At 39.9% G+C, this 22,683-nt stretch overlaps 1 long non-coding RNA gene across 1 annotated transcript in view; it reads right to left on the reverse strand.

Moving 5' to 3' along the window:
- Nucleotides 1-22,683, reverse strand: part of LOC112650429 (uncharacterized) — a 67,977-nt gene that overhangs the window by 42,490 nt on the left and 2,804 nt on the right. Inside the window, exon 2 of the long non-coding RNA XR_003130163.3 lies at nucleotides 13,288-13,376. This is a non-coding gene — a long non-coding RNA (uncharacterized LOC112650429). The remainder of the gene's footprint in view (nucleotides 1-13,287; nucleotides 13,377-22,683) is intronic.

The raw sequence follows: 22,683 nt of genomic DNA on the forward strand, positions 1-22,683 counted from the left end.
GAAAGTAATTTAGTTTAAAAAACTTCAGCAAATTATAGTCAATAATCTTCACTGTCACCCTGCTGCTCACAAAACTTTTGAGAAGAAACTTAATGCTGAAATGCAAATATTTAATTAGATTTTAATGGTGAGGTTTATTTTTCCTAAATCTGGTCATCTGTCTCAATTATGTTCTCCATTTTTTACAGTTAACCAAGAATTGTCATCCCCATGGGGCTTTGGGAGATGTTTTCTCTTTCCTAATTCCTGTTTAGCATTTGCTTCTTCACAAGCATAGTTCTCGTGGAAAAGGCTTTGGATTTGTTCTTTTCTCTTTTGGAAAATAGAAACATGGAGGGGTGGGGTGGGAGGAGAAAGCACAAGTTCTGAGCAATGCTTTTAAAGCCAATTGTCCTTCTGTCCTAATAACAGAGAATCTTTAATAGCTAAACAATTAATCGTCTTTTCCTACCTCACCTCACTGCTCAGGGCAATTAATATGCATTTTTATTGTTTAAGACCCAATTAAAGCAGCTCTGTATATATGTGAACATTCTAAAGCTATGTTTTCTTCCAAACCTACTCTCCAGTTTAGATTTTACATTGATTTGCAGAAATTAGTGAAACGTGGCTATTCACGCCCCCTTTCAACAACACCAGTATTACAAATCGGTCCTGAAACACCTCCGAATTGTTCCAGGGGGTGAAATGTTGAGGCTGCGTCTCTGCACCCCTCACCTTTGTTCAGGCATCAAGCCCCGGCCCCTGCCCCAGACCATGCTGGTGCCTGGGCGTGGGGACCTGGGTCGGAGCCCCTCTCCGCTTGGCCGCCAGGGCGACTCCGCCAACAGGGGGCGCTAGGGGCCACCCGGGGAGGAAGGCAGCTGCCCCCAGCCCGGTCCGCGGCCAGTTCTGCGGAGCGCCACCCAGCCCCGGGGCAGCCGCTGCTCCAACACACGCAGGAGCAGCTCGTCTCACTTGGTCACACGCGGCAGCCCCTGGCGGCAGCGCACCCCCCGCAGGCCAGGCCCGCACCTGCCGCTCTTCCTCCAAGCCTCCAGCTCTGATGGGTCCCATCCTCTTTCCGTCGTTCTCCCAGCCCAGGGGCCCCGGGTCGCCGCCTCCTGCAGCTGCTATTTCTCTAAATACCTTACTGTCCACGTTTTGCATTTTCAGTTCTTTAATACCTCTCATACAATATTTTTTAAAATGTATTTATTCATGAGAGACACAGGCAGAGGGAGAAGCAGGCTCCATGCGGGGAGCCCCAAGTGGGACTCGATCCCGGGACCCCGGGATCCCGCCCTGAGCCGAAGGCAGACGCTCAACCATTGAGCGAACCCAGGTGCCCCTTTTCTATAATTTTTAATGTTGACTTCTGAAACTTAATCAGTGTGCTTTCAGGCTCCTGGCGGCACCATACTGGATGTGCCTTGTTTCTTTTCATTTTTTTTTTATTTTTTTACTTTTTATTGGTGTCCAATTTACCACCATACAGAATAACACCCAGTGCTCATCCCATCAAGTGCCCCCCTCAGTGCCCGCCACCCAGTCACCCACACCCCCCGCCCTCCTCCCCTTCCACCACCCCCAGCTCATCTCCCAGAGTTAGGAGTCTTTATGTTCTGTCTCCCTTTCTGATATTTCCCACTCATTTTTTCTCCTTTCCCCTTTATTCCCTTTCACTATTATTTATATTCCCCAAATGAATGAGAACATACACTGTTTGTCCTTCTCCGATTGACTTACTTCACTCAGCATAATACCCTCCAGTTCCATCCACGTCGAAGCAAATGGTGGGTATTTGTCGTGTCTAATGCCTTGTTTCTTTTCAAATCAGAGAGACCACTTAAATGACCTGTAGGACATTGGCACGTTACTTAAACTCTCCCTAAGTCTTCCTCATTATTCAAAATGGGTGTAATATCCTAGAATTGTTAGGATTCAGGAGATAATTCATGCCAAGTGACATACATAAGAAGGGGCAAAAAAGGCAATTCCCTACCTCCTCCCCCTCCACTTCTACAGTTTCAGGTTCTCCCATTTCCAACAGATAAAAATTATGCTCTTTCCTCCCTGAGAATAAATTCATTCTTTATCCCTCTTGACAACTTATATTGTGCAATTGTATTTCTCAAATCACCCCTGTTAGCTCCTCCACAATGCCTTAATTCCAGGTGCAATCATCACAATAACTCCCCCGATCCTGTCAATACTTTTTTATGTTAACCATATTCTTTTCCACTGTCTTCTGTCAGCCTGTCTTCGAGTTATTTTGCCAATGCTCCTGACATTTTTCTTTCAGACACTCCTGCATCTCTTGTTCTCTCCCTATATGGTTTCTGGAGCTGTCCTTTTCCTTGTCTTAGTCTGCCATGCAACCTCCCTTTGCCCCTCAGACCCCACACTTATCCCCTTGCTCCCTAGAAACTTGACATGTTGGTAAAATAACTGCACCTCAGGTCATACTTATCTTTTATCAATATGAAATTCCTCTTTGCCCATCACTTTTCCTTTGTGAAGCTTTTAGACTATGATTCATAACAGGCTCTCGATAAATATCCACTGAGTGAAAAAATTAATGAAATCTCCATGTATCCCAATCATCAATGTTTTATGTTCTAAACCCTCTCCAAATGCCTTGGCTTTTACCTTTTGAAAGCTGCTATTTTCTCACTCAGAGCAAGGAAGAATAAACATGGGTCACATTCCCCATTCTGTTCTACTCTCCATTAATATTATAACACAAAAACAAAACTTCAAAGATGCAAAGGGATATGAGATATTTCAAGATCTGAGGCAGTGTGTCCTTATGTCTGATCTTCTTTCACTCAAAAAACAGTATTTTTTGTATAATCTATTGTTTGGTAAGGCATTTAGGCACAGTCTCTGCATGGACAAGCCATATTTGGTTATTGATATCTAATGATAGCTTCTGTAGCCATGTGCTTGTGTTTATATATATAAAATATTTGGTGAGTTCATTTTTCAAAAATCTATTTATTTACTTATATCTACCTTGTTGTAGGTTGTAACACAAGGAGACACTGATGAAATGGACACACTTTCCTTAAGACTATTTTTTAAGGACATGTGAGTGGCTTAGTCAGTTGAGTGTCCAATGCTTGATTTCAGATCAGGTCATGATCTCAGGGTCCTAGAGTCAAGCCCCATGTCAGGCTCCATGGTCAGTATGGAATCTGCTAGAGAATCTCTCTCTCTCTCTCTCCCTCTGCCCTTCCCAACACCCTCCCCTACAAAAGCACATAGGTCTGTGCATTCTCTCTCTCTTTCTTTCAAATAAACAAATTAAATCTTCAAATATATATATATATATATATATATATATATTTAAATTGTTCAATGTGACAGATCTCTTTTCCTATGGTTAGTTAGGTCACACTGAACCTAAAGATTCACAGTTTAATATCTCCATATTAATATTCCTACTAAAATGTTATGGCACCTTTGGTTCCTAGTTTGCACCCTCACTGTCTCATCTTAAAATAGAATCCTCATATCATGGATTTATTATCCGGTTTTTCCACAGAACTCTATTTTTAAATCTTTAGCAATGAATTCCCCAGAGACTTAATGAATTGGGTGTTGATTTTGTTTCAAGACCCAACTGAGACAATGGAAACCATTTGTGTAATGGCCTTCCTACACCACCATTCTAAGAAAATGAAAGTGGCAGGGGGGCAGGGGGAGGGCCTGGATGGTGCAGTCAGTTGGGCATTCAACTCTTGATTTTGGCTCAGGTCATGATCTCAGGATTGTGAGATCGAGCCTCAAGTGGGCTTCTGCTCAGCATGGAATCTTCTTAAGATTCTCTCTTTCTCTGACCTGTTGTTCTTGCTTGCTCTCTCTCTCTCTCTCTCAGATAAATAAATCTTAAAAAAAGAAAGAAAATGGAACCAAGGCTGAGAGGGCTGATACAAGTTGGCCAATTTACAAAGCAGGAATGGCAAAATTGAGAAGTTTAGTTCCCCTGAAAGACAAGCCAATGTTCTTTCTCTTCACCTTCCTCCTGTAACTTCTTTGGAAATCTCCAAGGCTTCTTTCAAATCTTGAATATCTGGAGGGAACTATTTTATTATTTCTAATCTCTCTTCATTCCACTTTGTTGTATAATTTTTCTATATTTCTTTCTACCTCATAATTTAAATATACCCATGACTCTCAGCACCACACTGCCCACCACTGTCACTATGCACAGCCTTCTTAATTGAGAGGGAACCTGAGGCAAAGCAAAAAAACTAAGATGTTAAAAACATGTAAGCCTGGGACTTCCAGTTTCAAGATGATATGGACTGGGCACATTTCCCTTTATGTATCAAAAGAATAAATGTTTTTAAAATAAACACAACAGGGTGCCTGGGTGACTCAGGCAGTTAAGCCTGTACCTTTGGCTCTGGTCATGATCTCAAGGTCCTGGGATCAAGCCCTGCATCAGAGCCCTGAGTCAGGCTCTGTGCTCAGCAGGGAGTCTGTTTCTCCCTTTCACTCTCCCTCTTGCTCTCTCTCTCTCAAATAAATAAATAAAATCTTTTAAAGAAAGAAAATAAACATAGAATGGATATATATAGATGGCTAGAAATGAAAAGAGGAACTTTCAACAGACCACAAACAATGTAGGAAATCCTTCAAATATATAAAGTTTCTTCGAAGCTACAGAGCAATTCTGTATGCCCACTACAATACTTCATTAATTACCTCGTGACTAAACCACACCACTCTCCATTATATTATTTGACCTTTAGCTTGGAGCTAAAAGGAATGAGAAAGGAAATAATATTTATACATTTTTTCATTTAATCCTCAAAATAACTATAAATTTGGTGTTATTGTTCCTACTTTGCAGATGAGGAAATTGCATTCCAGAGAAGTTAGAGTCCTCAGAGCTAATAAGTGACAGAATGGAAATGGGAACACAGGTGTTTCTGGCTCTAAAGCCTGAGTAATTTCCATTACACCAAGTCATCCCCCCACATAATGGGAAGACAAGCACTTTTTACACACTACCATACAGCAGGCATGGGACCAGGTGCAAAATTATTAATGCACTATGCAGGTGGTTTGGTTTGAGTCAGGAATTTCCAGGAAGAATTTGAGTAAGACAAAGATGGCTAATCTGGTTTATAGTAAGAAACCCTGAAGAATGTAGGGGACATATCAATTCCTTGGGTCACAGAAGTCACAAGAGCCATTCAAGAATGGAAGTCATCTCATCACCACTTACTATAGTCACCACCCACAGTCTCTCTTCTAGTCCCAGCTTGGACCTAGAGTGCACATTTATCAGATGACCAATCAGAGATTAGAACGGTGAGCTATGGCTCTGGGACTGAATCAAGATCAAGTCCAAGTCCATGGTCTTGCTCTCATTAGCACATGCCCTAACACTATGGGTGCTCTCAGACATAAACTACATTTTATTTCCTTGAAGACTTAAAATCATCACTGAGGTAACTCTGACAAGTCCCACGAGAAAAGCAAACCAAGAGGCACCAATGCCAGTCATTCTCCCACCTCCTGGAAATCTCAGCAGCCTTCACAGAGGTTGATCATGTGTGCCTCAGTCTCTGACTTCGAGCTCAGAGATCTCACAGGTGGATCCTCAGGAACTCCTGGCAGACTTCAATAAACATTTTTCCCTGTTGTGATTCATCCCATTAGTTTGACTTTCTGCTGTAGCAACAGATTCTTATTTTAAAATACTCTTCTCAGAGAAAGAGTTCAACAACATGGAAAAAAAGAAGGAAGAAATGAACTAACATTTATTAAATGTCTACTAAGGACTGGACTGTGCAAGATGAAGTGCTTTCATTATTTTATCTCATTTAATTGCTACAAAACCCCCATAAGGTAAGGTGAGTGTCTCATTTTTGGCAGGTGGTGAAACTGAAGACATGTGAAGCTAAGAAACCTACTCAAGTTAATGGTAAGGTTGTGAACCTGAGATTCAGACATGGGTCTATTTGACAATGAAATCCATGTTCGGGCAGCCCGGGTGGCTCAGGGGTTTAGCATCACCTTCAGCCCAGGGTGTGATTCTGGAGACCCGGGATCGAGTCCCACGTCGTACTCCCTGCATGGAGCCTGCTTCTCCCTCTGCCTGTGTCTCTGCCTCTCTCTCTCTGTGTCTTTCATGAATAAATAAATAAATAATCTTAAAAAAAAAGAAATCCATGCTCTTTTCATTAAATTACCTTCTATAAAAGAGAAAAACTGTGAATGTAATCTATACAACAGCCTATCCTTAATATCCATGGACTTGTATGTAAAAGAAAATACTGTTAGGTAACCATCCTTACACTTTTGCTAACTTCTGTTTAGAAATAATTTGATATAAAATATCATTTGCCTCTTTTTTGATGGGGGGGATAGTCTGTCTAAATACAGAAAATATTGCACCATTACCTAGTAAATTGTTTTTTTTACATGCCACAGTTTATCATCTGCAGATACTGTCAGAGCCTGATGTTTGAGTCATTATGCTTATGGGATTTAATTTTTAATGATGCAAAAATTATGCACAATATACCATCATTTCTCTCCCAAACCCAGAATCTGATAGCTAATAATTGCTCCTTACTTAGTTTGCTGACGCTCCGTGATATTAATTAGAATGCAACTGGATTCAGAAAAGTGACTCTCTGAAAATGGCCTTTATGGATTCTGTGCTCATTTTCTTCCAATAACTTCAAGATTAAAGTTGTTGGGTACACACATCAACAATTTTTTCCCTGACAGATTCTTCTACAAGCAAGTTATAAGGTCTGGAAAAAGCTAGTTGGTGACCTTTCCACTTCTTGCGACTGCAAAGAACTCTACGGTTGTATTAGCATAATACTAGCTGGTTAGTTTCATAAAAAATAAAAATAAAAAAAAGACCCTGCTGAATGGAAATGATTTTAATATTGAGGAATTGGTACAATAATAATACATGAAAATCTATTTTAACTTTGAAGAATATTTTCCCTGTAACAAATTGCAACTCCTGTCTCCCATTTGTAGGCTGCCCCTCTCTACCACATATCATGGACAGGAGTGCCACTCTTGGACCCAGGAAGAGGTGCATGCTCTGGATCCCGGGCTTAAAAGACACCACTCTAGGGACACCTGGGTGGCTCAGCGTTTGAGCACCTGCCTTTGGCCCAGGGTGTGATCCTGGAATCCTGGGATCGAGTCCCACATCAGGCTCCCTGCATGGAGCCTGCTTCTCTCCCTGCCTGTGTCTCTGCATATCTCTCTCTCTGTGTGTGTGTGTGTGTGTGTGTGTGTGTGTGTCTGATGAATAAATACATAAAATTTTTTAAAAAGACACCACTCTAGGGGCCCCTGGGTGTTCAGTCTATTAAGTGTCTGCATTCAGCTCAGGTCATGATCCCAGGTCTTAGGATCGAGCCCCACATCAAGCTCCCTGCTCAGCGAAGAGACCACTTCTCCTTCTCCCTCTTCTACTCTTCCTCCTTGCATGCATGCATGCTCTCTCTCTCTCTCTCTCTCAATACTAAATAAGCTCTGAAAAGAAAAGAAAAAAAGGCACCACTCCAGAATCCTTCTTCAGCCACTCCCCTTCCCATGAGCTAAGAAATCTACATGGCCAAGAAGACATGCCTATCAAAAAACAATACCTTCCCTCTTACTACACCACCAGAATGCACAGGTCTAGGCCTAAGGGGTGAATGCAGAGAAGGTACTTATTTGTGGAGCTTGGGGAAGAGCTTGCACAGATAGCCTGGGATGTACTCGTGAGTGCCTCTGAGGCCTCTTACAATATAGGAATATGTGAAGGAGGGAAGGAGGTGGACTGCCTTCCAAAAATTGGGCCTGCCCTCCTTGTACTAACCCATTCTACAGTGGAGTTCCATGGAGTCCAAGAAGTCTGAATGCAAACCTGTCTTCCATGTCATTATGAAGGCATTTGCTAACTAGGCTTACAACTTTAAATATTTAGACATATGATATCTAGGCCTCTATTTATACTTGGTCCCGAGCCTCACAAAAATCTGGGAAAGCCTGCCAGACAAAAGAAAAAGACAAGAATAGAAGGAAAAATTTATTCTCTCACAGTTCATCATCACTTTTTCTGCTAGTAAATCTTCAAATAAACAACTTGCATTCTCTAAATGTCTCCATCAAATAAATGATTTCCTAAAGGTGAAAATTATTTCATTTGCTGACTACATTTCAAAATTTGCTTAGAGCAAGTAAACATTAAATTACCCATTCCACATCTACCCACAGAGTATGGTAAGAGGGCTTGATGAACCATACCGAAGATCTCCCCAGAGCCCCTTAGGTAGTTATACATTCCATCACATTCCATTCCAGGACCATGGTGCACTGGTCACACCAGCAACTGCTTCTGCTACGAACAGCTATGTGAGCCACATTATCTTTGTGGTATTGAAGTCCAGGTGAATAAGAGAGTGAAATCACAGCCCTGAAACCACATTTCCTGGAAGTTCATTTCTCAAGGTACATTTTTTAGTATTTTTGAGAGGCAATTTAGACATACAGAAGGCCATGAATTTTCAAATTGGATAGATAGAGAGTTGAGATTTAGCTCTGAGTCATTAGAACCTTATTTGTCATGTACACCAACTTTCTGAACCTCAGATTCCTCACCTGTAAAATAATATGACCTAGTTCATCAGGCTATCTTACAGGTCAAATGAAAAAATGGGTAACACGCCCACTGAAATCTTTGGCACATAGCAAGTGCACAATAAATGTTGGTTCTCACTTTTCCCTTTTTTCTCTTCTACAGCTGAGTTTGATTCTTATCTGGATTTGCTATCTTTGACAAACAAATTGAATTTAGTTCTTCAATCTGCAAGTAATATTTGGCTCCTGAATATCTCTGTCCTCTGACCTATTTTGGATCTCATTACTTTATTTCAATCCCCTCTCTGTGTCTCATATCCACCCTCCCACAAGAGTCGCAAAGCAAGGGAGGAAGAATGAAGAATGGGAGGAAGGTCACTCATCCTTCATCACTGCCATGTCCAAATTGCTATCAAGAGTTCTTGACGACCCCTCACATCAACATGAGTGTCCACCCTCCTCGAATTTGGTACATGCTTGCAAATTCACATATGACAGGAGCTCTATAAATTTCATTCTTCCTATAACCAAGATAATTTGCATAACAATTACAGCTACCAGGAGACATTTGACTCTGCAACATGCACCATTTGCAAATCCCTGCAATGGAGAATCACTTTTGCACTTGATGGAAAGGAGAAGGTGGGGGAGTTGGTCATTTACCATAATGACTTTTTCATGATAAGCAGCCGGCATCTGTGATTATTTCCAAAGGCAGTGAATAGGTTCAAAGTCTTACATTATTGGACTTTAATTAGGAGTCTAGTTTGCATACATTTTAAATGTTAATCACTGTTCAGTGAGCCGGTGAACTCAGATAGGTCACCCACAACCTACTCTCTCCATAAAGAACATATTCTATTTTTCCTTTTGTTGAGATGTAAAGTACTGTGGGGCAGTGGCACAAGATTCTGTTTCTCAAAAGAAAATGGCAAAGGACAGGAAGAGTTCAGAATGATGACTGAGGTTAGCAAATCTCACCACTTTCAGCTACAGTCTTATAACTTCCTCCTTCCTCCCCAAAATGTGGAACAATCCATACTGCCTATAAGTTTTGTTGATTTTGAACACTATTTGGGGACCTCTGGACATAATTTCAGGCACAGTGGCACATATGGAAACAGAGTCAAATATTTTTGGCCGAAAATTAGTCTGAACTGTATTTGAGCAAGTCATCTGAACTGGGAACCCTAAACCTAGCTCAATTTGCCAATTTCATCTCCTGGCAAAATGATACTAATGCAACAATTGTATTTTCTTGGATAAAACAGTCCATTATTATAAAATTATCTCCTTCATATTTTTCTGGTATTAAAATGTCTCTTTTATAAGATTTGTTTTTAGTAGGTAATAGTCATGTTTATTTGTATTTTAATGTGTCCTTGCTTAGTAAATTTAAAAGTTGGTAGGTCTCTTGAATTAAAAAAGAAGGAGGAGGAAGAGGAGGAAGAAGAGGAGGGAGAGAAGAAGAAGAAGAAGAAGAAGAAGAAGAAGAAGAAGAAGAAGAAGAAGAAGAAGAAGAAGAAGGAGGAGGAGGAGGAGGAGGAGGAGGAGGAGGAGGAGGAGGAGGAGGAAGAAGAGGAGGAAGAGGAAGAAGAGGAGGAAGAAGAGGAGGAAGAGGGGGAAGAGGGGGAAGGGGAGGGGGAGGAGGAGGAGAAAGAAGAAGAAGAAAAATCCCTGGTGGATGGACGAAATTCTCAAACCTGCAGAATGCTGAATTAGCTGTACCCCAATTTCCAAGATTCACCAGGTTAGAAACCATGTTGCACAGGTCTGCTAAAGACCGATATCCTGACTCTACTATTTTGACTCTACTATTTTGAGATCTTTCTTTTCCATCCAAGACAACGTTTAAAAACCAATATTTCTCCATTTCCTGCTTCTCCTTTTTAATGAGAAAGGACAAACACTTGAAAACAAAAATGTACGCAAGGTGCTTGAAGATAGAAATTATTTCCTTAAAGTGCTTTAATCATGCTGTTGAAAACCACTTCCTCCAGTGGCCTAATCACATAAATCATAATAGAAGGTTAAAGACGAAGTTCAACTGTACCAATTGCCTGAGATAGTTTCTCAGAAATGGATTACTTGCTATTAAAAGGTAAAGTCATTCTGCTACATATTAGTATGTTCAGAGGGTTTCTACATTGTAGCTATACATTTCTTCTTGATGGTGAACATGGATGTTTGGTTTGGAGATATTGGGAAGGAAAAATTTTTCCTTACCCTTCATGATTGTTTGGTTTAATAATCAGATTAACATAAGACAGATTAACAGGAGAAAAACAAATTTAATTTTGTATGTATGGGAACCCCACATAAATGAGAGATTCAAAAACAGGAGGATCAAAGGAGGTATATATGCAATCCTGAGCTAAGGAATGAGATAGAGACCCAGGACCTCAAAAAAAGAGGAAGGCAATTCACAGAATGATCAGAGGAACAAATATTTGATAACTACATGTCTGTCTGTCCATGCAGATCACTCAGATAAAATTTATCTCCAATAATAACTTTTACTCTATGTTACTTTTCAAGTAGTACCCAAAATTACAGCTAATTTATTACATTTTTATTACAAATCAGGATATGAAGTTAAAACTATATAAACCAATCCATCTATTTGTCTTAGATTTATTATATATCCCATAATCTCCTCTGTGACTATATATCTTTCAGTTTACAAGGCTCTGAACCTCCTCTCCACATAAGAATCTTTACTTGTTTTCCAAGGCATGTTTCATCATCCTCATTTTGGAGAGAAAGCACATAAAGCAGAGTTTCTTTAATTTCCTCAAAGCTCTCTCACTCAATAGGCAATGAATATTCATATCATACGATCCATCAATCCCACTTCTGGGTATATATTCAAAGGAAATGAAAACAGAATATTGAGATATCTGCACTCTCATGTTCACTGCAACACTATTCACAATAGCCAAGATATGGAAGCAATCTAAGTGTCTGTCAATAGATGAATGGAAAAAGTAGGTGTGATATATATAGATAGATATAGATATGGATATGGATATAGATATAGATATAGATAGATATAGATATAGATATAGATATATAATGGGATATTATTCAGCCATGAGAAAGGATATCCTGCCATTTATGACAACCTGAATGGACCTTGAGAACATTATGCTAAGTGACATAAGACAAAGACAAATACTGTATAGTATCATTTACATGTAGAATCAAACTCATACATAGAGTCAAGCCCATAGAAACAGAGTAGAGGGGGACCTGGGTGGCTCAGTTGGTTAAGTATTTGCCTTCGGCTCAGGTCATGATCTCTGGGTCCTGGGTTTGAGCCCCACATCAGCTTCCTGCTCAGAAGGAAAGTCTATTTCTCTCTCCCTTTCTCTTTCCCTTGGCCCCTCCCCACCACTCATTCTCTCTCTCTCTCTCTCTCTCTCTCTCTCTCTCTCATAAATAAATAAATAAATAAAATCTTTAAAAAGAAAAAGAGATGAAACATAGAGTAAAAAAGTGGTTGCCAGGGGCTGGGAATGGGGATATAGGAAGAGGTTGGTGAAAGGGTAAAAGCTTTCAGTTATAAGATGAATAAAATCTTTGAAGATCTAATGGATAGCATGATGACAATAGTTCATAACATTGTATCATATAATTGAAATTTTCTATGAAACTAAAACTTAAATGTTCTCACATACAAACTAAATATGTGAGGAAATGGATGTGTTGATTAGCTAGATGAGAGGAATCTTTTCTTGATGTATATGTATCTCAAATCATGATGAGGTACACTTTACATATCTAACAATTTTGTCAATTATACTTCAATAAAGCTGAAAAAAATACCTACTCTGCGTGAACCACCATTGTAAATGATGATAAGATGCAAAAGGGACAGAACATTGCCCTCAAATGGCTTAGAATCTATCAGCCAATCTAACTAGACAATCTGATTTCTAGCTGACTTTAATTCTCCTACAAAGAGAGGAAATTAACCACATTGTTTTAAAAAGGGATTCTTAATCTTATAAAAAATTTGCTATACATTTCCTAAATGACAATAGACATTTAAAAAATGAGTTGATGTGCATACAACTATTGGAAAACCATATCTGTTACTCTCACAATATTGGAAACAGTTTAGTAGTTATTTTCTGTTTTCCAACAGTAAGAAGTAATTTTTATTACATAAATTCTTGAGTATAAAACAGTAGGAAATAATTTCTTATTACATAAATTCTTGAGTGTTTTTTGTTTTTAGATAAAAAGTGGTCTTGAAAGCAGGCTATGTATTTACTGTGAACTTTTTAAAACAGTATCACGAATAATATTCACTTTTTTCCTTTTCCACAGACTCTTTTTTTAATATGGCTTTAAAATATTTGCCAAAATGCATTTGCTTTATAGACTATCAATTTAATATGACCATTTCCATATAAGCTGTAAAAACTACAACACTATTATCATAATCAATATGATATCAAGAAACAAAAACGAGATCTAATTACACTTTACTGTAGTCATATATCCACTTAATAACATTCATAAGTTACTAGTTACATAATTAAATGCCAGAGGTGTTATCAAAGATACATTTTAAGGTCTAATTAACTGATAATAATTATGGTTCAATGCTAAGTCTACATGGTAATTAGTGAGACATTAGCAGAGAAAGTCTGCTAATCTGAAAATTATGAAGCTATTTCTCACCTGTTGCATCATGGATGGAGCTCTGCCACCACAGAAATGGCTTCAGATTCTCAGGTTGGATTCAGAAAGATAAGATGTGATTTCACGTGCTGCTGGAATAAAATAATGTTTATTGTTCCTGGACTCTTCTCTTTTTATTTTTAGTTGTGATAACATACACATGAAATTTACCATGTGAACCATTTTTAAGTATACAGTGCGATGGTGTCAAGCATACTCATTGTTGTGCAACCAGTCTCCAGAATTTCTTCACCTTGCAAAGAAGAACGTCTGTCTTCATTAAACAACAATTATTTATTCCTCCTGCCCCCAGCCGCTGGCCAATCATTCTACTTCCTGTCTCTGTGGTTTCCACTTGTCTACTTATCCTATATGAGTAGAACTGCATAGTATTTGTGTTGTGTTCCTAGTTTATTTCACTTAGCATAATGTTCCCAAGGTTCATCCATGTTGTAGGGTGTATCAGAATTTCCTTCCTTTATATGGCTGAAAAAATATTCCATTGTAGGCATGTTCCCCATTTTCTTTATCTCTTTATCTGTCAATGGACACTTGAGTTGTTTCCACCTTTCGGTTATGTGAATACTACTCTACAAACATGTACTTCTCTGTTGATTTGTTGTAAACAGACACATTTTCTGGGTCAAAAACTTGAGCCTTACTTCAACTTCTGATTGCTTCCATTGCACTGGCAATGCACACCCCTGTGATTACAAACCAGCCTTCTCCTTGAGATTGACGAGCTTTCTCCTAGGAGACAGATGGGGAAAGATCAAATGTTTACTATGTCCAGTCCATATCAGGCTCTGGAGGTGGCCTTTTGCTTCTATTTCTAAAAAATCTTTCAAATAGATATTGACCTCTCCATTTTACAGATGCAGAAACTGAGGCTTAGAGTTTAATAATTTGCTCAAGATCTCAAAGTAGGAGGGAAGGAAAACTTTTCCTCTATTCTCTGAGGTTCAATGTATGAAGGACTACAAATTAAACATAAGATACACTGACAAGAACAAGCACACAACTTTTATTGATATGTACGTGCACAGGACTCTACAGAAGTGAAACTCAAAGAAGTGGTCAGCCTCTGGGGAAGGAAGGGGGCTTCAAGAGACATAAATTGTGGGGAAGTGATGAGGAAATATATGGAGGAAATAAAGGAAGATAAAGGTTTTTTTAGTAAGGTCTGGTGACACAAGCTTGTCTCGGCGTTGACTCTCCACCTCGGGTCATAAGAGTGCCCTCCTCTTCCTGGTAGAAGGCGGACACTCTCACAAAGGGAAATCTATATCCTGCTTTTAGACAACTTAAGGAGAGGGTAGAGAACCCTTCCTGCATCTGCCGATTCTCGACAACTCAAAATAACCTTCATGCAAAAGTGACATATTTGGGGGTGATATGTTGTAAGTCTCTTCAGTAGTAAACAGTGAAATGAGATTAGAATCCAAATCTTTTGGACTCTAAATCCCATGCATCTTCCCACTACATAAATAGTAAATAGAAACAGCATTTGTAGATACAAATTATATCATTTGTGGGGGCAGGGGTGTCATTCTGCATGCCAGATGTGGCTTCCTCTCACTGCACTGCCACTCCCTCTCACTGAATCACCCCATGCCTAGCCCCTTTGTTGGCACAGTGGGATGCTGAGGTACAAGATGAGGTGTTTCCTATAAGAAACTTACAGCCTACCTGGGAAGAAACAAAAAAATTTCAAGGGGAGGTTCCCTAGGTGGCTAAGTCAGTTAAGCATCCAAGTCTTGATATGGGCTCAGGTCGTGATCTCAGGTTCCTATGCTGAAGCCCCACATCAAGCTCCCCATTCAAGCACAAAGTCTACTTAAGATTCCCTCTCCCTCTTCCTCTGCCCCCATCCCCACTTCTGCATTCTCACGCATGCACATTCTCTCTCAAATAAAATCTTTAAAAAAAATTTCAAGGGAGTGAGTCTCTACAGACACATAGAAAGTCAATGAGGATATATGAATTATGATCCCTGCGCTGTCCACCACGGGTTCTCTGTTAGACACTTCATCCCTCAACCTCTGTGGAAAATGAGGGCACTGGATTAGATTTCTTTCAAACTAAATTTCTGATACGTCATTACATACATACAAACAAATGAATATTATCATGTGACCAAAGGCAAGTTGCATCAGCCCTTGATGCCTTAGTGACCTCATTTGTAAAATAGAATACCTGCCTTCCAAGACTTGGTGGAAATTGGATGCAATATTTCTAAAAATGCCAAGAATATTCTTTGTATAATTAGTGGCAGCTGGTCTTACTATATAGGTCTGCATGGTATATTGAACAAATCAACAACAAAGATAGTGATGTAGCAAAGTACCTAAGGTGTAATTTGGGGACTTCTGTTTCCCCTCATGGACAAAAATAACCCATAAGTAGGCACAGTTTGGTTTACCATTCTGACTCCTTTTGTGAGAATTAGATAGTGAGCCACTCTTAAGATTCTGTTTTCCATCTGCCAGGGAAATATCTAAGGATTTCACAGATGCCTATAAGTAGCAGGGGTAACAGAGTTTTATACAATTGTAAAGTGGAAAAAGATCTTGAAAATCATGGAGTTCTATGGTCCCCAAGCCTAGCTGGTCACCAGAATTACTCCGGGTACTTATAAAAATACAACTTGCTAGCCCAGTTCTTGAAAGATTCTTATTTGATAGGCAGTTCTCCAACTAAATTTGGGCTCTACCCTCTTACATCTTGCTTCTATCTCATGGTAGGCTACAGCTATACTTTAAAAAGTAGCTTTCTGAGCATTTCCACTTCTAAGTATATACCCCAAAAAAAGTGAAAGCAGTCACCTGAACAGATATTTGTGCATTCATGTTCATAGCAGCATCATTCGCAATAGCCAAAGGGTGGAAGCAACTCGAGTGTCCGTCGACAGACGAAGGGATAAACCAAATGGAGTATATACTACAATGGAATATGATTCAGCCTTAAAATGGATGGAAATTCTGACACATACTAAAAACATGGATGAGCCTTGAGGATGTTAAAATAAGTGAAGTAAACTAGTCACGAAAAATATTGTGAAGTTTCAATTATATGAGTCATCTAGAATATTCAGAGTCATAGAAACAGAAAATAGAATGCCAGGGACTTAGGAAGAGGAATGGAAAATTATTCCTTAATGAATATGAAGTTTCAGTTGAGAAAGATGAACAAGTTCTGGATATTGATGATTGTGATGGTCGCACAACAAAGTTAATGTACTTAATACACTAAACTATACACTTAAAAAATGATTAAGATGGTAAATTTTAGGGGTACGAATTTGCTGTGGTAGAGCATGTGGCTCTTGATCTCTGGATTGTGAGTTGAAGCCCCATGTTGGGTATAGATATTCCCTAAATAAATAAACTTTTTTAAAAAAAGAAAGATGGTAAATTTTATGTTATAGATATCTTACCACAAAGAAAAATAAAAATAAATTAAAGCAGTAAAACAACAAAAAAGTTCATCAGTGAGCAGTTCGGCCTTGTAGTGAACTCTTTTCTTTATACCTAATATTCTGAAGCTATTTTGTTTTGCTTTGCTTTTTTTGTTCTCATCGATATATATCTATCATAGAAAAATGTAAAAGTAAATAATAAAAAAGAAATGAAAACTAAAAATGACCTATAATCCTACCACTTACCTGCAGAAACACTAAGTGTGCATGTATGGGTGCACATGCACACTCACCCACACACGCACACGCACACACTTCTTAGGGTGGCACTCTGCTATTGTATTGTCATCTGCCTTTTCCCCTTCACTATGTTTTATCTTAGGTGATGACTCCTCTAAATGTTTGTGGTTGGGGAGAGCATTGAAGCCAGATTCCAACATTCACCATCCCCCATGCAGACCTGCAGTTCCTGCTGAGCTTCTCCAAAGGGCTTGACCCCTAAAGGGTAAACCAAGGTCTGCTGATGCAAGGGGCCAGGCAAAGCAAGCAAAAGCAGCTTCCTGCAGCATGTCTCCTGCCACACCCCCACCCTCCTCCACCCTCCCAGTCATCCCTCCAAACACAGAGCACTGAAACCCCAGGCCTTTGGAGCATGCCCGCCCTGCCAAGAATTAGGCACCGTGCCATCCCAGCAGATGGACTGCAGAATAGGTAGTCAATGTGGATTTCCGTGGACAAATAGGAGTATCAAGTGTGGATGTTGATAACAGGACTCCTAGGTAGAAATTTATCCTTCAACACTCAAATCAAGACAGACAGAGTCAGAATTCTAGCTGAGGGACAGATTCACCGGGACCCAAGAGGAACAGCTGTCAAGTCCTGGGGAAAGCGCTCCTGTGGAGAGGGGACAGAGACAGTGAGGCCGAGGAGCTCTCTGGTGGGCTCCCCTCACATTCTACAGAATCTTTCTTCCAGCCAAAACCAGCTTGCAGGCCCAGCCGGTGGGTTAAGCGTGTCATTAGAATGCAGAGCCGCACTTCGCAGGCTCTCCAGATACATAAAGAGTCCATAACATTTGGGCTGCAGCCCCGACTCATTATTTGCTATGAAAGTTGATGCAGTCACAAAATTAAATGGGAAAAGCGCATTAGGAAAGGTTGGAAACCCACTTAACTCATGCCTGACAACAGCAGAAGACCACAAGGCAGCTGCCAGCTTAGTACTTCTCCCCACTTGAAGTCACGACTAGTCCTTCTGGGAAAGTTCCACACAGATAGAAGCCTCTCACACGTCCTCTGGCCTGCCACCTGCGGCCTGGGATCCCCCGACAGAGGTAAGCTAGCCATGCCTGTGGCCATACACAGCTGCCCCTTTACGAAAGTCACAGGCTGATTTCTACAGGCTCCCATGAGTCATTTTAAGTAAAGCCCAAAAATCCTCATTGAGCCACAGATACTGTCTCCCTACAAGATTTTTTTTTTTTTTTTTTTTTACAAAATCATGGTTCAGCCAACTATGGTTCCCAGGCCAAATTCAGCCCCATCCCATCTGACTTTTAAATAAAGTTTTATTGGAATACAGCCACATTCTCATTCACATATTGTCTATGACTACTTTCACACAATCTGACAGAGCCAAAAGGCTGCAACAGAGTCTCTGTGTCCAATTAAACTGTAAACGTTCACTAATCTGGCCCTTTACAGGAAAGGTTTGCCAACTCCTCCACTAAACCATTGTTTGTATCAACTGTTATTTGTTATTGTTATGTAAGAATTACTTGCATCTTGCAGAAAAGACCGGAAAGCAGTGGTTATTTGGGGGATGGAAGAATTATGGATAATTATTTTTCCTTTCTTTTAGATATGTGTATTTTCTGCAAATGCTATGTGTTTTCTGTAAACACAAAACAAGGAGAGAAACTTTTTTAAGAGAAAAATGAATGGATGCTCTTACTATGGAGAAAACAATCTGAGAGACCAGTTGTAGTTATACACGTAATATTAAAACCAGACCCAATTTTCTATTTTCTTCCATGGAGAGAGGTGAATTTTTTATACCAAATATAGGTTGTGTATCAATGCAGGTCATCAAGAAGCAGTATCCAAGATGTGGGTCATGCTTAGGAGAGAAAATAAAGAAAGGCTCGGTGAGATTTGTTCTACAGGTCTGACCCTAAGTAGAAGAGGAAAAGGAAGAAAGGAGGAATGGATGGAAGCATTTGGGAATGCAGTGCAGTTCTAGGAGTTCAGCAAGGTGGAGGGGGAACTTCTTGAGCCAGTTACTTATGAGCAGAGCCATCACATTTCCCAGTGATGAGCATGATTTGTTTCCTAGCCATTTACAGTCACTGACTGGGAACAGGAGGCAGGGTGGCTGAGCAGGGGATAGCGTGGCCACGAGAAAATGTAGGGATGGATTTCCAAGGCCAGAAGAGGGGGCCTTGAATCATTGCACACCTTACACTCAGAGATAGATGTGTCATCATGGTCACCCTAAAGAAAACTGTAAAGAACACATGCACAAAAGTGGTGATGCTATAAGTCATTTTATTTTTTTAATTATTTTTCTTTAAGTAGGCTCCATGCCTAGGTGCCCCAAGATAGATCATTAAAAAAAAAAAAAAAAAAAAAAAAAACAACCCAGTTCGGCATATAAATGAGGTTCCAAAGAGACACTTTCTTTTTGGAAACAGAATGAGAGCTCACTAATTCAACCTCCTTATTTTATAGGTATGAAGAAGGTATTTCAAATAGTTCACCCTATAGAAAATGGCCCAATGTCCTACTTCTCAGTAGATTATATCTTATATTCTATGTATCACTGATTTTAGAGCTTGGGATATTCTTGTATGGCTAAATCCATGAACAGAGACAAGGAGGTTCAGAGTGAAAAGTGGCCCTCAAATGTTGGGACCACTCTTTAGGCATGGGCCCAGATTCATCAAGATAAGGTGTTCAAGCAGAAATCAGATGCAATCCCCTCCTTTATTTCTGAGAGTTGCATGCAGTATCAGATGAAAGCTTGATTTTAAAGCTATTTAGTCTAAACCTTTCAGTTTACCAGATAAAGTCACTGAAGCCAAGGAAGTAATGAAGTAGCATGTATTGAGCAACTACTATATAAAGTAGTGTTACTAGCAGTATCATGAGTCCACCAGTAGAAGTTAGTTCTAGCAGCCGAATGAAGGCTGGTTTGGGGAGTAGAGAGATCAGTTAAGTGGTTACAATAATCATCCAGGCAATGATAGCAGGAACCGGGAGTGAGGGGAGACGTGTCTCCTTATCAAACAAGAGAGTGCAGAATTCAGGAATTAGGGAATCTGGCAAAGGAAGAAAAAGGTGTTTCCAGATTGAAGGAGTCAGAGGAAGGTGAGGCCTTTAATCAAGAGGATCAGTAAGAACTGAGTAGATGAGGACAGAAAATGAGAGAACAGTAACTAATGAGCAAACCTGGACTTCATGGTTTGTGAGGCTATGGGAACGTTGGTGTGGAGCCATGTGGTGAGTGCGTGAAAATTCAAGTCAGATCCCATTAGCAGAGACAGGGCTAGAGATAACAGGCTTCAAAGTTATGAATACAGATGTGACCACAGAAGCTGGACAGGGAAGGGAGCCTGGGGAACAACAATGTTCACAGGGCAGATGGAGGCACGGGAGCCAGCAGAGCACAGAGGGGAGAAAGACAAGGAAAGAACCGATTTCCTGCCTCATGCTGAAGAAGCCAGAAGAGAAGAGAGCTTCTAGATTGCTATAATTGGGCAATAGTGCTAATGCTACAGAGACCTCAAGTCTGAGGAATAATTTGGAGAGAAGTTGGAGGCAGCTCCAAACCCAGGCCAGAAGAGCAAAAGTCATACCCCGAGCTTGAAGCAAGTAGGTTGTGAGGAAGCAGAGCCCAGCAGTGAAGGGTCGGGGAGTGGTGGAATACCCATGGGAGAGATGAAGGCTACAGCTGGCCAACCTTGAGTTTTTCTCAATGGATTCTACTGTTTTCAGGTGCTCAGATTCTTGGGTCTCATCCCCTTAGTTCTGCATTCACTCTCATTACTGACACTTAAATTTGCCTAATCTGGTCTCTAGGTAACTGTACCCCATAGAATTCAACTGCATTAAGGATTAAATAGGATTTTGTGAGCAAGCCTCAGCACAACTATTTGTAATAACCTGCTCCAAAGGAAGCTAAACTATTCAGGACGTGGTCTGGCTCTGTCTATGTTCACAAAGGCTTAATTTTTGTCTTTTCTGAGCCTATGCCTTAGAGGAAGGAAGGGATTGCAGTTAAAAGGCTTGTGCCATGAGAAAAAAATATTTTAAAATTTCTTAGTAAATTGATCCATAAGTATAGTCAGTCATATCTTAAAACTCTGATGTGTGTATGTATGGGGGGGAAGGTCTGTGTGTGGGTTGTACGTGTCTCTCTCTGTCTCTGTCTCTCTGTCTCTTTCACACCCAGGAAAACACATAGCAGATGTTATAAAAGTTACACGAGTTTTTCTGGCTCTTGGATCATCATTTTAAGTAGTAATAATATGGTTTCCAAAACATTTTTGTGTTGGCTGTGTAACAAATCTTAACTGTAAAGATGTTAAGCAGTAACCATTATATTACAAATAAAACTTACACCTGTCTCTGTCTAAAATGTTACAGTTTATTATTATTGTTGTTGTTCTAAGAAAAGGAAAAGGCAACCCTATAGGTATAACCCTTCACAAAAGAAAAATATCATGCTGGCAACTCATTATTCCAGGTTGTTATTATGTTAGATGGTAGCTTCTAGGTACAAGGCACATACCTATAATGATCACATTAGGCAGAACCTCATTAATAATAGATGAGATCTGATTATATCCATTCCTGATGTTAGTTTAATAACCTGTGGCATTTTTGCAACAACAAATAATAATTTGAACTTTTTTGCTTTCTTAAAAAAAAAAATCATTCTTGGCACATCTTAGTACCAAGCTGGAGAAAATAGGCTGCTTTTGATTCAAGGAATAATCCCTGAGATGGGACTTTGTGGGGACTTTCAACAATAAAAATTGACATTTCAAAGAAATAATAACAATAATAATAATTTTAGACTGAATTTCTGACCCCTAGAGATTTGGGGAGAAGGGACTTGATCATTTTTCACTGTTGTCTGTCATGATTTCTTTTTTTGAGATTTGTTTTTTATTTTAGAGAGGGAGGGATTGAGAGCATGAGCGGGGTCGGGATGGGGGGGATGAAGATGGAGAAAGAATCTAGAGCAGACTCCTCACTGAGTGTGGAGCTGGATGTGGGGCTCGATCCCACAACCCCAAATTATGACCTGAGCCAAAATCAAGAGTCAGATGGTCAACTGACTAAGCCATGCAGACACCCTATGATTTTGTTTTTCTAAAATAAAATACATCAGCTCCTGTGTTCTCACCAGACCCAAGTGCCTTGTATTTCCAGGACACTTGATCCGGTACAGTTAAACTATGTAAGAACTGAACAGATATTCTTATAAAGTACTTAGTTTGTTATTTCACATTACCAGAAACTTTGTTGCTTTTTTTTTTTTTTCTTGCTCAGTCTTTGCTTAATCCTTCACCTTTTAATAAACCCTGGCTGTTCAGCTGAATGACAACATCGCATTTAAAGATGTCCGTACGTTTCCTTAGATGGCAAAAAGGACTTTGCAGGTATGAATAAGGATCTTGAGATGGGGAGATAATGGCAGATTATCCAGGCACGTCTCCTTCTATGGAGAGAAGGTGAAGGCAATGCCAAGTGCAGACTGAAACCATGGGCTTTGAAGACAGAGAAGGAGCCACGAGCCAAGGAATATAGGCAGCCACAAAAAGCTGAAAGAAGCAAAGAAATGGATTCTTCCTTCATATCCTCCAAAGAAACAGCCCTTCCCACACCTTGAGTCTAGACTCATTTCAAGACTGTTCATCTCTAGAACAGTAAGAGAATATATTTGTGTTGTTTTAAGCTGCTAAATTTGTC

Source organism: Canis lupus, chromosome 11 (genome assembly GCF_003254725.2).
Source record: "Canis lupus dingo isolate Sandy chromosome 11, ASM325472v2, whole genome shotgun sequence".
NCBI classification, from domain to species: domain Eukaryota; kingdom Metazoa; phylum Chordata; class Mammalia; order Carnivora; family Canidae; genus Canis; species Canis lupus.